The sequence below is a fragment of the Aedes aegypti genome, chromosome 2 (genome assembly GCF_002204515.2).
Source record: "Aedes aegypti strain LVP_AGWG chromosome 2, AaegL5.0 Primary Assembly, whole genome shotgun sequence".
Classification (NCBI taxonomy): domain Eukaryota; kingdom Metazoa; phylum Arthropoda; class Insecta; order Diptera; family Culicidae; genus Aedes; species Aedes aegypti.
The window spans coordinates 291,415,347-291,428,850 of NC_035108.1; the positions used below are offsets into that span (position 1 = coordinate 291,415,347).

The 13,504-nt window shown below is 37.4% G+C and overlaps 1 protein-coding gene and 1 long non-coding RNA gene across 2 annotated transcripts in view; one reads left to right on the plus strand and one right to left on the minus strand.

Annotated features, from left to right (window-relative positions):
• LOC5569183 (myosin-2 essential light chain) overlaps window positions 1–13,504 on the minus strand; it is a 63,810-nt gene that overhangs the window by 32,073 nt on the left and 18,233 nt on the right. The gene's annotated exons all lie outside the window — the stretch shown is intronic.
• Window positions 4,334–6,821, plus strand: LOC110676646. Its single transcript, XR_002500595.1, has 2 exons — window positions 4,334–5,959; window positions 6,067–6,821. It is a non-coding gene; the product is annotated as an uncharacterized LOC110676646 (long non-coding RNA).

Here is a 13,504-nt window from a genome sequence, read left to right on the forward strand (position 1 = left end):
ACTAAACTTCGAATTTTCAAGTGCACAAGACTGAAAAATCTGACAATAGTTCACGTTGAAAACCAATCAAATAACTTGCTTGCTGGTGGTGACCACTGGGATAAATTTTCAACGCAGAGCGCTGTTTGGTTCTCAAGTATTGTGCTTTTGAAAATTTGAGGTTTGGCTTCGTTCTATAATCACCTCAAATGATGATGAAAGGTTCTCTCCTCTCTCGCTCTTTTTTAATAGTGCAATACTAAAGCTTTAGGAAAATTTGTCACTATAGATAAAAAAAATGTTCGTTTCATACACAAAACTCAACAAATATATAGTGATTGATGAAAGAGAGCCTTTCAATGCTTGATAGATCCTTCTTAAAAGTTATGCGAGATTTAATGTCGAACTATTCAAAGATTATTTTTAATAATGACGAAAAAAGGTATATAATGTTTATATGGTCAGTGTTTAGACAGACCGGAATAGATGATATTATGACGTTGTATAGATGCGATAAGAACTTTAAGAATTTTTGTAGATGTTACAGAAAATAATGCAAACATGTTGATGTTCTGATTGCTTGAGATACGTTTCCCTGAAGCAATTAATGAACATATGGTCCAGTCTGTTTGAACATCGACCATACGAAACAGGTATAAGGGTTCGTGTCGACACTTGTAGTGACGAACGTTGCCACGATAAAACTATGTTATTATGAGCATGAAACGAGCTCACCAGTTGGCAATCCATGCTCGACTGAACACGACAATTTTTACACGCTCGCACAATGCGAACCGGACACGAATGAGCTTGATTCCCTCGCTCGGTCCACAGAAGCATTTAACGGAATCAACGGACTACGCACTACTCCGTCTCGCTTGTTATTTTGAGGGATTGGAAATAAACTCTTTAAACATTGTTTGATGTTAATCAAAAATTGAAAAATAAATAGAAATACACAGCTGTTCGATTAAGCCAGTAAAACTTCAGTATTTTTATTTCTTTTTTCGAGTTGTCTTTTATTACTGATACTGATTAAACTGCTTTTTCAGTTTTGACATTTGCTTCATTTTTACTAGGGCCCAATAGCGATATCAGGATTTGGCTCTAGGGGGGGGTTTTGAAAGGTAAAACGGTGGTGAAAGTGAAAAAATCTAAATATATTTCTAGACTAACATTCGAAGAGAGTGAAACAAACTGCAAACTTCAGCTTTTGTCGTCCACTCCAGGTATTCCTTTTTATATAAACTCACAGCACTAGTTGAAGGGAGTCGGTTTGAATTTTTCCAAAGTTTTCTGAAATACGATAAATAGAATAGATAGATAAAAAATAAGAATAGATTTTACATTCCTAATATCCACGGTTGAAAAAGTCTATACGAAATTTAATATTGCGATTCAAATCTTCATCCTTCGTGAAATAAAAAGTTACATTAGCGTAATTTCAATCACTCTGCATATTTCGTCCCTAAATATTTTTTTCAAGTTTTTAACGAATGGTGATCAGATCGTAAAAATCGTGACATCAGTGATTTTTGTGTGGAAAAGGTTCAGTGACATTTCGTTGTAAAGTGCTTTTTTTAAGTAATCAGGCCACCAATGGCACAGTCATTGAAAAGTGATTACCGTAAAACGGGGTAACTTTGATAATTTTTTCGAACAAAACTTCAATATGTAAGCATTCTGTTTCAAAGAATAACAATTTATATTTTTAAAACAAGTACTGACATCCTAGATATCGATTACACTTGATAGATTGTCAAAAGGTTTATTCTGAATGGATATATTAATTTTCATATAATCGAAAGTCGGTTTTCTGTTTTGGGATAACTTTGATAATGGAGTATAAATCGAACAAAATTCAATGAATTACGGAACATTTATAGGGCGTTGCATACCTCTAGGCGTTTAACGCTATATGGTAATTTCTGACTTAGATTACAAAAATGGTCCCAGTTTGTAAAACTGGTTTTCGCTAAGAGATTTGAGACCGAATTCAGACTGTCAAGGATAAGTGACGAACTCATTATGATTTCATCAAATAGTGATCATAGCACATATTGTTTGTAAGCGTAGCAAAAAATATATTTTTTAATATTTGCATCCTCAAATGCACTTGATTCCAACGAAAACAGCTTTGACATGAGGTGTGATACTAATATTCTTTACTTCTGCATTCGTTTTGCTTAACTGATCTACAGAAATTTCGTTTAACATGTTGTGGTTCTCGCACTATCAAAGTTACCCGTATTACCAAAGTTACCCCGTTGTACGGTACCAACTTATTCTGCAAATGGCAGTTGTTTCAATAAACAACCTTTAATTAGATTGGGCGAATAAAATTTTCCGAAAACCAGCCTTGAGTTTCAAGTCAAATTTTCCCATTTCTATACATGATAAATAGTATAGATTTCCCCATTTCTCAGACATTCTGTCATGACTAGAAAAAAACGACGATACAAATATCAAGCTATTTTTTGCTCCTTGCAAAACTTGTCTGTCATAATAAACATCAACATACAGCAGACGTGACACTGTAAGTAGGTATACGAACAGCAAACGCAGGTGATAATCACAATGTAGGACTGGTTCGCTACGCTGAAGTATCGAAAGGACAAGATTGAGTAACAAAAACAAAATATGTAATGACTGAAAGGGGTCGCCTACAAATGACGTAGCATTTCAGGGGGGAGGGGGGTCTTTACGGAATGTGTGACTAGGGGGGAGGGAGGTCTCGACTAGTGGACGTAGCATTTTGAATAATTTTAGTAAAAAGAGAAGCGCTGAAAAAAAAAACATTTTTTATCAAACTTTTTTGTTTGACTTATTGAACTTGGGTTATAAAATGATAATTCAGCTTCAAAACATTAATATGATAAGGTAAAAATTTTCTGAGAAATTTAAATATTTCATGATAAATACAATCAAACAGCTTTTATGAAGCTTCAAATAGCTATGTGAATATTAAATTGTATTCAGGTCCAATCTATTCTATTTATTTATCACGACATTAGAAGTTTAATAAGTTCAGTGAAAATGTTGTTTTTCCATTTGCTAACAAGATATAGAATAAATCGTTTTAGTTTTATTAATATTTTCTGTTGGAGTTTTAATTCTTCAAAAGAGTACAATATTATCTCATCATATCTGATTATCCTGACGTTTCCGAAAGTAATTAATATCAGTTAAGATGATTATAGAACAAAGCCACACCTTGAGTTATCAAGAGCACTCAAGTCTTGAGAACTAAACAGCGCTTCGCGTTGAAAATTTATCCGATTGTTCACCATCAGCAAGCAACCAATTTGATCGATTTTCAACGCGAACAGTTGTCAGATTCTCTTTCGTTTTACAATCAGCTTAATATCAAATTTTGCTTTGAATTTCTGGATTTTAATGTTTTATTTTAGCCCAATCGCTGAGGAAAACAAGTAAAAAATGTAGGGGGGGGGGGGTGGTTTACTTGATATGCTACGCATTTTCCAAGGGGGGGTATCAGCATTTGTGACTAAATGCTACGAGGAAGGAGGGGGTGTCAAAAAACAGTGAAAAACGTCATTTATGGACGGCCCCAAATGATCATGCAACTCTGACATAACGAGCATATTCAATATTGTGCAAAAATTTACCACAAATGGGTCAGATTGACCAATAGTAGTGTTTACACGTTAAGTTTTTAGTGAAATAATCACGTAACCTTTGATTTTTGTGACTATTTTGAATTATTCTGGTTAACTTGACTAATTGACTAAGTTACTCCATAATTCTGCGTATAATTTTGAATAAGATGGCATATAGATGCGTGTGTAAATAAAGCTATATTGTTATTCGTGTATTTGTTATCTGTAATTAAATTAACAAATATGCACGGAGAAATATTTTTACCTAATTTTTGAGTTTACTTTACCCAAAATTAAGTATATCGATTATATTTTCAACCCAAAATCTCTCGGTTTTCTCTTTCTCCCACACGAATGTTGTCAAAAATGGAGAGAGCTGCATCTACCCAATGGGGGTACTTTGGCCCAATAAGCCAAATTTGGGTAAATGCAACTTTTCTTATGTTTGGGTCGAAAGAACTCAATTTTGCGTTAAATCAACCCAAAATTGAGTATATTTTTCTAATGGAATTAAAGCCAAACTACCTAGTGGGGACCTTGGAAATTTAGCCAAAATTGAGTTATTGGGCTCAACTACGGAATTACGTTGAAACAACCCAAAATTGAGTTGAATTCCGTCTTCGTGTGTGTTGCATACTGTAAACCAGGGTTTCCCAACCGGTGGTCCGCGGACCCCTAGGGGGCCGCGAAGCATTCTCAGGGGGTCCGCGAAGCCAATGCAAAAATTGACTCAATTTATTGTAAATCTCAGTTAGATGTAATAACTACGTTCGTTCATGTAGGTATCCATGGAATATTTCCAACATCGTTTTTGCTCAAGCATTGACAGATTTTTGCCTTGTTAAATCGTTGAAAAACTCTTAAGAATTTTGTCCTTTACAAGGGATTCCTGACAGGTAATTTCTGAATATTTTGACTGTTTACGACAGAATTTTTCAAAAGTTTGCAATTTTTTTGATAGCCCAGGAAGCAGATATATGGTTTTGGTTCAATTTTTGGGATGATTCTGGACGATTTTTTTTGACAAGTTCCTTAAAAATTCCAGTTTAATTTTTTAACGGGCTCTTCCCATTAACAACCGTTATATAATCGTTTTTGAAAATTACTTAAAGGACTTCAAGAATTATACAAGGTATAGTCTTCTTCTAAAATTATTGGTGGGCTTCTCCAGAGTTCCATAGTAGTTTTGTTGAATTGTCAGTGGCGGATTCTCAAAAAAATTGTGCCTGGTAAGGACGTCCTTACCATATCAGACAAAGTATTTTTTTTTCAAGATCCTTGTTGGATTTCTGGACACAATTTTACTGAATGTCGAGGCGATTATAGTAAATACTTCAAGTAAACAATTTCAATATTATTTCAATATGTAAAGTCTTTGCATAACGCAATGGATATCCTTCGGTATCAAAAAAATATGATTTCTAGAACAATAATTTTCAGGGTTTCTTGGAAGTTTTGAAAATCTAAAGGGGGTCGCAGCTCAAAAAAGGTTGAGAAGCACTGCTGTAAACAATGAAACATAAGCCGACTGTGCGAAGATGGACAGTACTGATTCCTTTTAAAAATACCCTAATGTATGTATAAAGAGATGTAATACTCCCATAACTATACCACAGCACATCTTATAAAGTAAACCCCATGTGACTAAATAATCGAACATTGTTGAATCACAACTTGCCAGCATGAGAGACTACAGCGCCATATATGGTAGAAAATTAAATAGTCACCAATCAGGACGTTTCGTCACCAGACAGACGTAAAGGGGTATATCAATGTATTCTGCACTTATACTGTAGCTACCTATCGACTTGTTTTGAAGGAAACAACAATAAGCTACGAAAGCAGTAAGTTTTGCAAAACTACAAAAAAATGCTTTACCAATCAATTTTCCCACAGTACGGTAATGGTACATTGCGATCAAGTTCAGTTTTCAGTTTCGCTCGTTTTCCACCGTTTTTTTGTTTTTGGCGTTCCCTTCGGTCGTTGCAATGAATTGGAGACACTTGGATAAAGTCGTAAATATGCAATTAGCCTCATAAAAGTTAACCATTCTCTGAGAATCAACTGACCTCTTCGTATGGCATGGCTATACAGTAGCTGATCTTGGAAATGTGGTACAGAAGCAAGCCACTCGCTTTTGGAGAGAAAACTCCGGACAGGTGAAAATATCGAAGGCATTTTTGAACAGCTTTTTATTAATTTTATTCATAGCGAAGTTGAAAGAACTTTCATTTTAGCTAAATGTTATGTTCTAGTTGATTTTACCAATTCAATACAAGTGAGATACGTGTTTTTTTGTATAAGACTGACTAACCTTCCACTGTACAACATTTACTCATCAAACCAAGCTGACCAAGAAGGTAAACATACAAAACATATCACACAACCAACCTTTATGACACAGCGATGTGTACGCCAAGTGAGTAGGGCGCCGCCATTAACCTCGTCGTTTCTCTCCGGTTGGAAGTTGCAGTGCAGTAGGGGTAGACGGGACAAGATGAACACTAGGATGATCAAACTACAAAAACTTGAGTTACACATCTCATATTTGTTCAATTGCACCCGAGAAGCTACTGTGAAAATATGAGTGGAATCCTTCAACTCCAAAGCCCCCCTTAAACGAGTTTGAAGTTTGTACACATCAAAAAATAAAGTGTAATCTCACGACTTTTTAGCTGCATATCCGTTCCGTCGCAAATATGATGTACAATTACATTTTTTAAGCGTATAAAACCAGTCTAGCAATCAAAAGAATCGGTTTGAGAAGTTAATGAAAAAGATGCAAAATTATGACCGGGAATTGAAACCTGGTCTAGCGAGTGAGAGTCGTATACGAACCTATCGGTCATCTCACCACACTGATGAAAGTGAGTTCAATTTGATACAAGTTATGTGTTGTTACTTGGATTAAGTTTTCATCGATTAGATCCGATTACGTTATGAGCGGAATATTGTTGTAAAATAGATGTGATTGAATTCACTTATGTTCGATTCTTGATACATAACCGAAAATTTACGTCGGCCGATATTAATTTATTTTTTTGTTGTGTATGAAGAAAATAAACCAAATGTATGGAGAAAACAAACGGTTCTATTAACCATAGATGCCGCTGTAATCGACGAATTTCGATGAATTTCATTTAGAAGACTCTTCAATTAAAAGTAGCACACAGCAAACCAGAGGACTTTAAGAAATAAAAAAGTTAAAACTAGGTCACTGAATTTCGGGTTTCTCTCGTTCCCTACAAAATAAGGTTTTTTTTTTAGATCGGATAGTTCGAAGACCGCAATTCGACAATGTTCTTTACTGTAAAAACACCTATCAAGGTTCAGAAATTTTATGGAGGACAATGTTTGACCTCTAGCGATTTTTCTGCAAAAGCAAATTTTCACATAGTAAATTCATAAAAAATATGAACGGGTGGCGCTAAATTAGTTTTAACCCTCGAGCTGAAATGTAGCAAGGTTGTTATTGAGCCCAAATGACACCCAAAAAGTGGACTAGAGCGAGAATTTATATTTTTCATATAACCGCAGCAACTAGCCTGTGGGCATCTTGCCCCGCCTACCCCTAGGTATTAAATACGACGCGACGACGGTGACCGGCCTCAAAGCTCGCTGTTGATGTTTCTGCTCATAAGGCGAGTGTGTCAGCCGCCGAGGAGCGCGGCACGCCGTATAAGCGAAATCTGTTGAATGCGCGAGTTGTAATTCCTTATAAGGAAGACACGCAGACCCCGATTGCCTTTGGGTCGCCAATTTAATACCAAATTGAGGAGCGACCCCTTTTTGCCGCGCTCGCTACACAGTAACCTCGAAGAGGGATATGAGCGCTGCTTTGGTCACGTGAACGGCACAGGATAACATATGACTGGTTTTGGGTCGACCACTTGCCTAGGTGCCAAGATAGGTCGATTCTATTGTTGGTGAGACCACCGAAATTTGAGTGGTTTAAATTTACTGTGGTAGAAAATAAAAAAATCTCTTGTTTGTTAACTTTCTATTTAAAGTTTAGGCAAGTTCATCCGATAGTGAGGATATGAACAACGCACATGTGAATGTAAGTACATAAAGGGAGGGGGGGGATTATTCTGAAGTTGCTTTTCTGGTATAGTACTAATGATTTAGATAGAATATCCAATGTTGAAACATTGGAACAAATGTTGAATAAAATTATCAATAATTTTAGACAAAAATCGTTGCAATGTTCTTTTGCTACGCTAAGTGCTTTGTATAGGTATTCAGGTTAATTAGTGCAATAATAAAATGCGAGAAAATCAGATTATATCTGCATTAGTCTTGAAATAGGCAGTATGGTGAAGTCGTGCCCATGTTTTCTGGGACACCCTATAGCAGTTCAGAATTTCACCGATGAATGGAATTTAAAAACATTTTTTATTTCACATATCTGCAAGAGATAAAAAAAGCGTGTTTAATAAACTTAAATATAAATATAAATATATACCGACTGAAAAAAAAATATCAAAAATTCTTGTGGAGCATCTCAGATACAATGTACTTACACTTACCACAACGAAGAGTTTTGATAAAATGACTCATTACCTGAGGGGTGCGGTCTCGAACACTTTGATCATTCAATTTGATCACTATATTTTCCACCAGTGCCACGCCGGAAACCATTTTTAAGGTTCAGAAAATACTTTACACAAACCTGGTGCCGTTTGATGTTAACGATAAGTTCAGTAAATCGATTGTATCGGATGGATTCTAACCGAAAGTTAGTTAGAATATATATATTTTACAAAAGAAAAAAATACGCAAAAATAAGACCAAGTATAACATTTCTTCAACAGTCGGCAGTTTTTGTGTTACATGAAATGTATAACCTAGTTTAGCGTGACGAAATGATGATCGCACTTTTTTGTATGAGCCGTAACGCTTGAGCCTACTCCACCTCCCCCACTCCCCCTACAGCGTTACGTAATTTTTGGATGCCGCCTTATCTGCAATTTTTGAATTTAATTCGAGCTCATTTATGTTCGTTCAATTGGATATGTGATATGTAAGCCGTTCTATCATGAAATTATGCCGCAAATATGAAGAATTGACAGTGCATGTTGGATCATCGGCAGGCTCATCATCCCTCTTGAACGGTTCCTAGACGATGAAACGTTTCAGCTGAAAGTTGGATCCGGTGAGTTTGTTCCAAATGAATCTTGCATGGTTTGTAATTTCCATCGAAACTAAACAGCGCGAACTGCACAATCGATGACCAATTGTTTGTCAGCATTTCATGAAATATGTGAGAGTTATCCTCATGATTAGACGGGGTTGGTGGTCTGATGGCTACCGCTTCTGCTTCATATGCAGAAGGTCATGGGTTCAATCCCAGGCCCGTCCCTTTCCTCGTACTTTGTAGTTGTATATCTCTCACTTGGTTCTATCTTCCATTCTAAATATATCCAACTCATACTATTCGTTCATAGCAAACGCTAGAACCAGAGACGGACAAGAAACCGTTTCCCTAACGCTTCCTACTTCCACGCGCACGCCTTTCTTACGCCTGATACATAGGCAGTCTGCTAACCACAAAAGCAAACCTCTCTACCATGCCTTTCCCCCAATCCATACACACCCGCATGAACTGACGTGGAATATACGGTCTACGTGGGAGTCAGTTCAATGCATCATCAATTCCTCCCCCTTCCCCTCATTGGTCTGCATTCTGACGTGGCAGGTGCCATTGTTGCCTAAAAATAGAAGATCACCAGCACTTATACACTGAGGATGCCTGTTAGTCCCAAGCAGTCATTCGGTTGGTTCCTTGTGTAAGTGCAGCTGATCTGGCGATACTGGAGTGCATCCACGGGCGGCCAATCAAGCTCAAGCTCAAGCTCAAGCTCAAGCTATGTGAGAGTTATCCTCATGATTATAACGACATTCAATGTGTTATGACAGGAAAATCATTGTACAATTTGATTACGGGGATCTGGTAGCACTGATCCACGAAGATTTCACATTCTAAAACTGTAGGTAAAGGCTCATGAGTCAAATTCAAATTACTGAATTGGATTATAATAATTATACTACGTCATTGTAGAAGGGTCTACCTGGGATCAAAGGTTGATATTTTTTTCGTGTTATCAACACCATACATTTGAAAGATATTGAGTTTCGTTTACTATATGCTTTTGAAAAACGAAGCGGTTGATATGTTTTGAATATAATAGAAAGCTGTCTATCAATTGCGTAAGGGTTTATGAGGAAAGAAGTGATTATAATATCTTACTCGTCTTTCAAGCATATAATCTTACTTTGTAAAGAGACGAGGAGTGTGAGAGAAATCTCGAAAATTGTTTCACATACTGCATAGATAGCCATTAGCACATGGTTTGCAAACGATGATTTTATCTTCAATACATTATTCGCAAATATTTGAAAAACGGGTGGGAGTTAGTTTTCTTTTCGTTTCAGAGAGCGAGTAATGGCGCTTAAGCCTAGGCTCTAGAGCTAGGACACAAAGGAGAAATACCTGTGTCCCATCCCAGGAAATGGACCACAAACAACAATGGAGTGCACATTAACATTCTTAGCTACGCCACTCCCAACGATTTTGCCTATCTCCTTATATGGAACGGTTGGTACGGTTGTCCCCGTTTCTTCCACCACAGAATTTGAAAATTTTTCGTCTATCATGATATTCATTCATGAATAACCTGATCGCTGTAAATTTTTTAATTACCTTCAAACCCCAAGTCTGCACAGTGGGCCTGGCCATTTTAATATTTGTATCAAATCATTGATATGCTACAAATATTAATGCTGACAAGAAAATACTGAAAGATATTTCGGTGCTTCCAGGATGCTTTTGAATATTGGCTGTGCAAGCACTTAGATTAGATTAGATTAGATTAGGCGATGCTAGTGAGCATAAAACTTTTGCTTTGCCGATATCTCAGAATCTTGTCCATTTATAAAGATGGCGTCTTCGGCAACGTTGTTCACTATGTTAAGGGCTATCATTTTTTCGAGAAAGTTGATTCAAAACTTCACCACCAGGTGGCACTAGTGCCTGACAAGTTAGCCAAAGGTGTCATCTTTCTAAGTAGTCAGGATCCTGAAAGAATAGGGCGATATTCAAAACTGAAAAGGCAATAGATGGCTCTTTTTCAGTGGTAGTAAACACGAAATCCTGAAGCAAAGAAAGCCCCACGGAAGATGAACTAAACACAAAAAGTTATGTATTCACTTTGCACTTGATTTCTAATCACTACTTTTTTGATCCAGTTTCCGAATTGCAAGTAACTTACGTTTTTCATTATTTTCCATACGTTTTGACAGCTCTCCGACTACCATTCTTCCATGCGCTTGTGTTGAAAGTTTGAGAAACTTGAGAATCTAGCGTAGCGCGATCAGTGAAAGGGATACAAACAACAGTGTCGTCGCACGGCGGCCAGTGGAAGAAACTGAATGTTTGAAAGGTTGTTGCCTGTACTTTTTGCCGCTGGCGCCAACTGTTAACGTTTAAGAACGTAATAAACAGTCGTTACACTATTGAAAAAGAAAAATTTCACACCCACTAGCGCCACCTTTTGCCAAAATCTCAAACCTTTCATTATTCAATGATAGTCCTTGGGCTAAGGAACATTTTCTCCGCAGACGCCATCTTTCCAAGTGGTCAGGATCAGGAAATAGGGATGATTGGTACACAAATGTCACGCAACATTTCCATTTTTGTAATGCCAACCCTTTGTTACGCTTTCTGTATAAATCTTCCAAAAATTTTGTAAAGCTTGTCACGCTTGGCTTGGCTTCCTCCCCCATCCCCATTACAACGCGACATATTTTTTGCGTGACCCCATAAACTTGAACTTGAATTTTATTGGCCGCCCGTGGTTGCTACTTCAGTATTTCCAGATCAGCTGCACTTACACAAGGTACCAACCAGATAACTGCTTGGGACTAACAGACACCCTCAGTGTTTAAGTGCTGGTTAATCTATGTTTAGGCGATAATGGCGCGTCAGAATGCTGACCAATGAGGGGAAGGGGGAGGAATTGATGATGCATTAAACTGTAGACCGTATATGCCACTGCAGCTACACCAGTTCATGCGGGAAGGTGTAGGGCTGGTATAAATTTTATGGCAGATTGTCTTGCTGGTATACTGTGAAGCACTAGGACTCATTTACAAATTTCATAACGCTGAAGCGGGTGGGTTGGTGTCCTTAGAATGTTACAGATCATACAGAATTCGAAAAATATTCATACAAAATGCGTTATGAGGGGGTGGGTGGGTGTCAAAAAAGGCCGTTTTTAGCGTCATTAAATTTGTGAATAAACCCCTACCGCTTCTGCATCTGCCATTAGACCATTGTGCATGACCCCATATCTGCAAAACAAAAGTTACATGCTCACTAGCGCCGCCTGGCGGCAAAATCTCAAATCTCTTTGGGACAAATAATGATTGCCCTTGACTTAATGAACAAGTTTGCCGAAGGCATCATCTTTCTGAGAAATCAAGATTCAAGTTTAATATTCACGAGCGCCACCTGGTGGAGAGGTCTCATATCTCGTGGCTTACTGTACTGCGTCCTTACTTAAAAAATGCCCCACTGCTTTGATGACGCCAATAATTAAAATCTTTAATATGTGATACATGCAAAGTGCCAACTACCTCAAGCGCTTGTTCGAAATTATTATGAATGCTTCTTCTTTTTGAAACCTGCAAGAATTTTATTAGCAGTGTTCAACGAGGTTTCTATCCTAAACGATCAGTTACATTCAACCACGTCGAATTTACATCTCTATGTTTGCGTTCTATGGATGCTGGTTTACAAGTGAACGCTGTGTATAATGATTTAAAGCTGCTCAGTGCGCATCGTACCTTCGTGCTGTGCGTACACGAATTCTCTCTGCTCTTGGAAGTTTTCTTAAAAACTACCTAAAGCAATAAATCAGTACTTTTCAGTGCTACATAAACAGTACTTTTCGGTGCTAAAATTAAAAACGGTACTTTTCAGTGCTACTAAAACAGTACTATTTTTTCTACTATTGATCCCTTTACGATCCTTGTTTGGACCCGTGCCTTCGATTTTTCCTTGGACCCGTTGGTGAAAGCTAGCGGTGGTAATCCTTCTTGAACACCGTCTTGGGAAAAAACCTCTCGAAGGTCACGTCTTCTTTCGTTTCTTATTAAACATGGTATCAACAACAAACAAAAGGAAGGGTGAATCTCTGAATTCACTACTTCCTTCCAAAAAAGGGTTTTAAAACTGTCACTACACGTGGCAAGAATGGAAGAAAGGACGCTTCCCCGGAATGCGAACTTTCTTCCAAGGGTGAAATGAATAATTGTATCGAAATGAGCAATCAGTTCGACAAATTTTCCGAACACCAAATCGAAGCAGCCTCTAGCCTAGGCTCTTTGATTCAAGTGAGGAAGCAAAGAGTGCCGCCTATCGTGGTCAGTTGTTCCGAATTTGGGGGATTTAGGCAGGATATCTTGAACTCCATTAGGGGAATCAAGGTTTCCTTCCAAATCGCAAAGAAAGGAGACTGTCGCGTTTTGCCAGAAACTCTTAAAGACCGTGAACTTCTTCTCAGACATCTTGAAGAAAAGAAGCACATTTTTTTACTTATGACGACAAAACTGAACGTTTGTTCAAAGTCGTCTTGAAAGGTCTCTCAAGTGACTATAAATTACCTGAAGAGATCAAAAATGGAATAAATGATTTACTTGGATTTTCCCCAGTCCAAGTAATCATTATGAAAAAGAGAACCCAATCTGGCATTGTTCGGAAAGGGCTTTCTCAAGAATATTATTTAGTTCACTTTAACAAAAAAGAACTAAATAATATTAAAGCTTTAGAAAAAGCAAAACTTATGTTCGATGTCCGTGTGACATGGGAACATTTCCAGAAACCTGGAGGAAATTACCAGAAC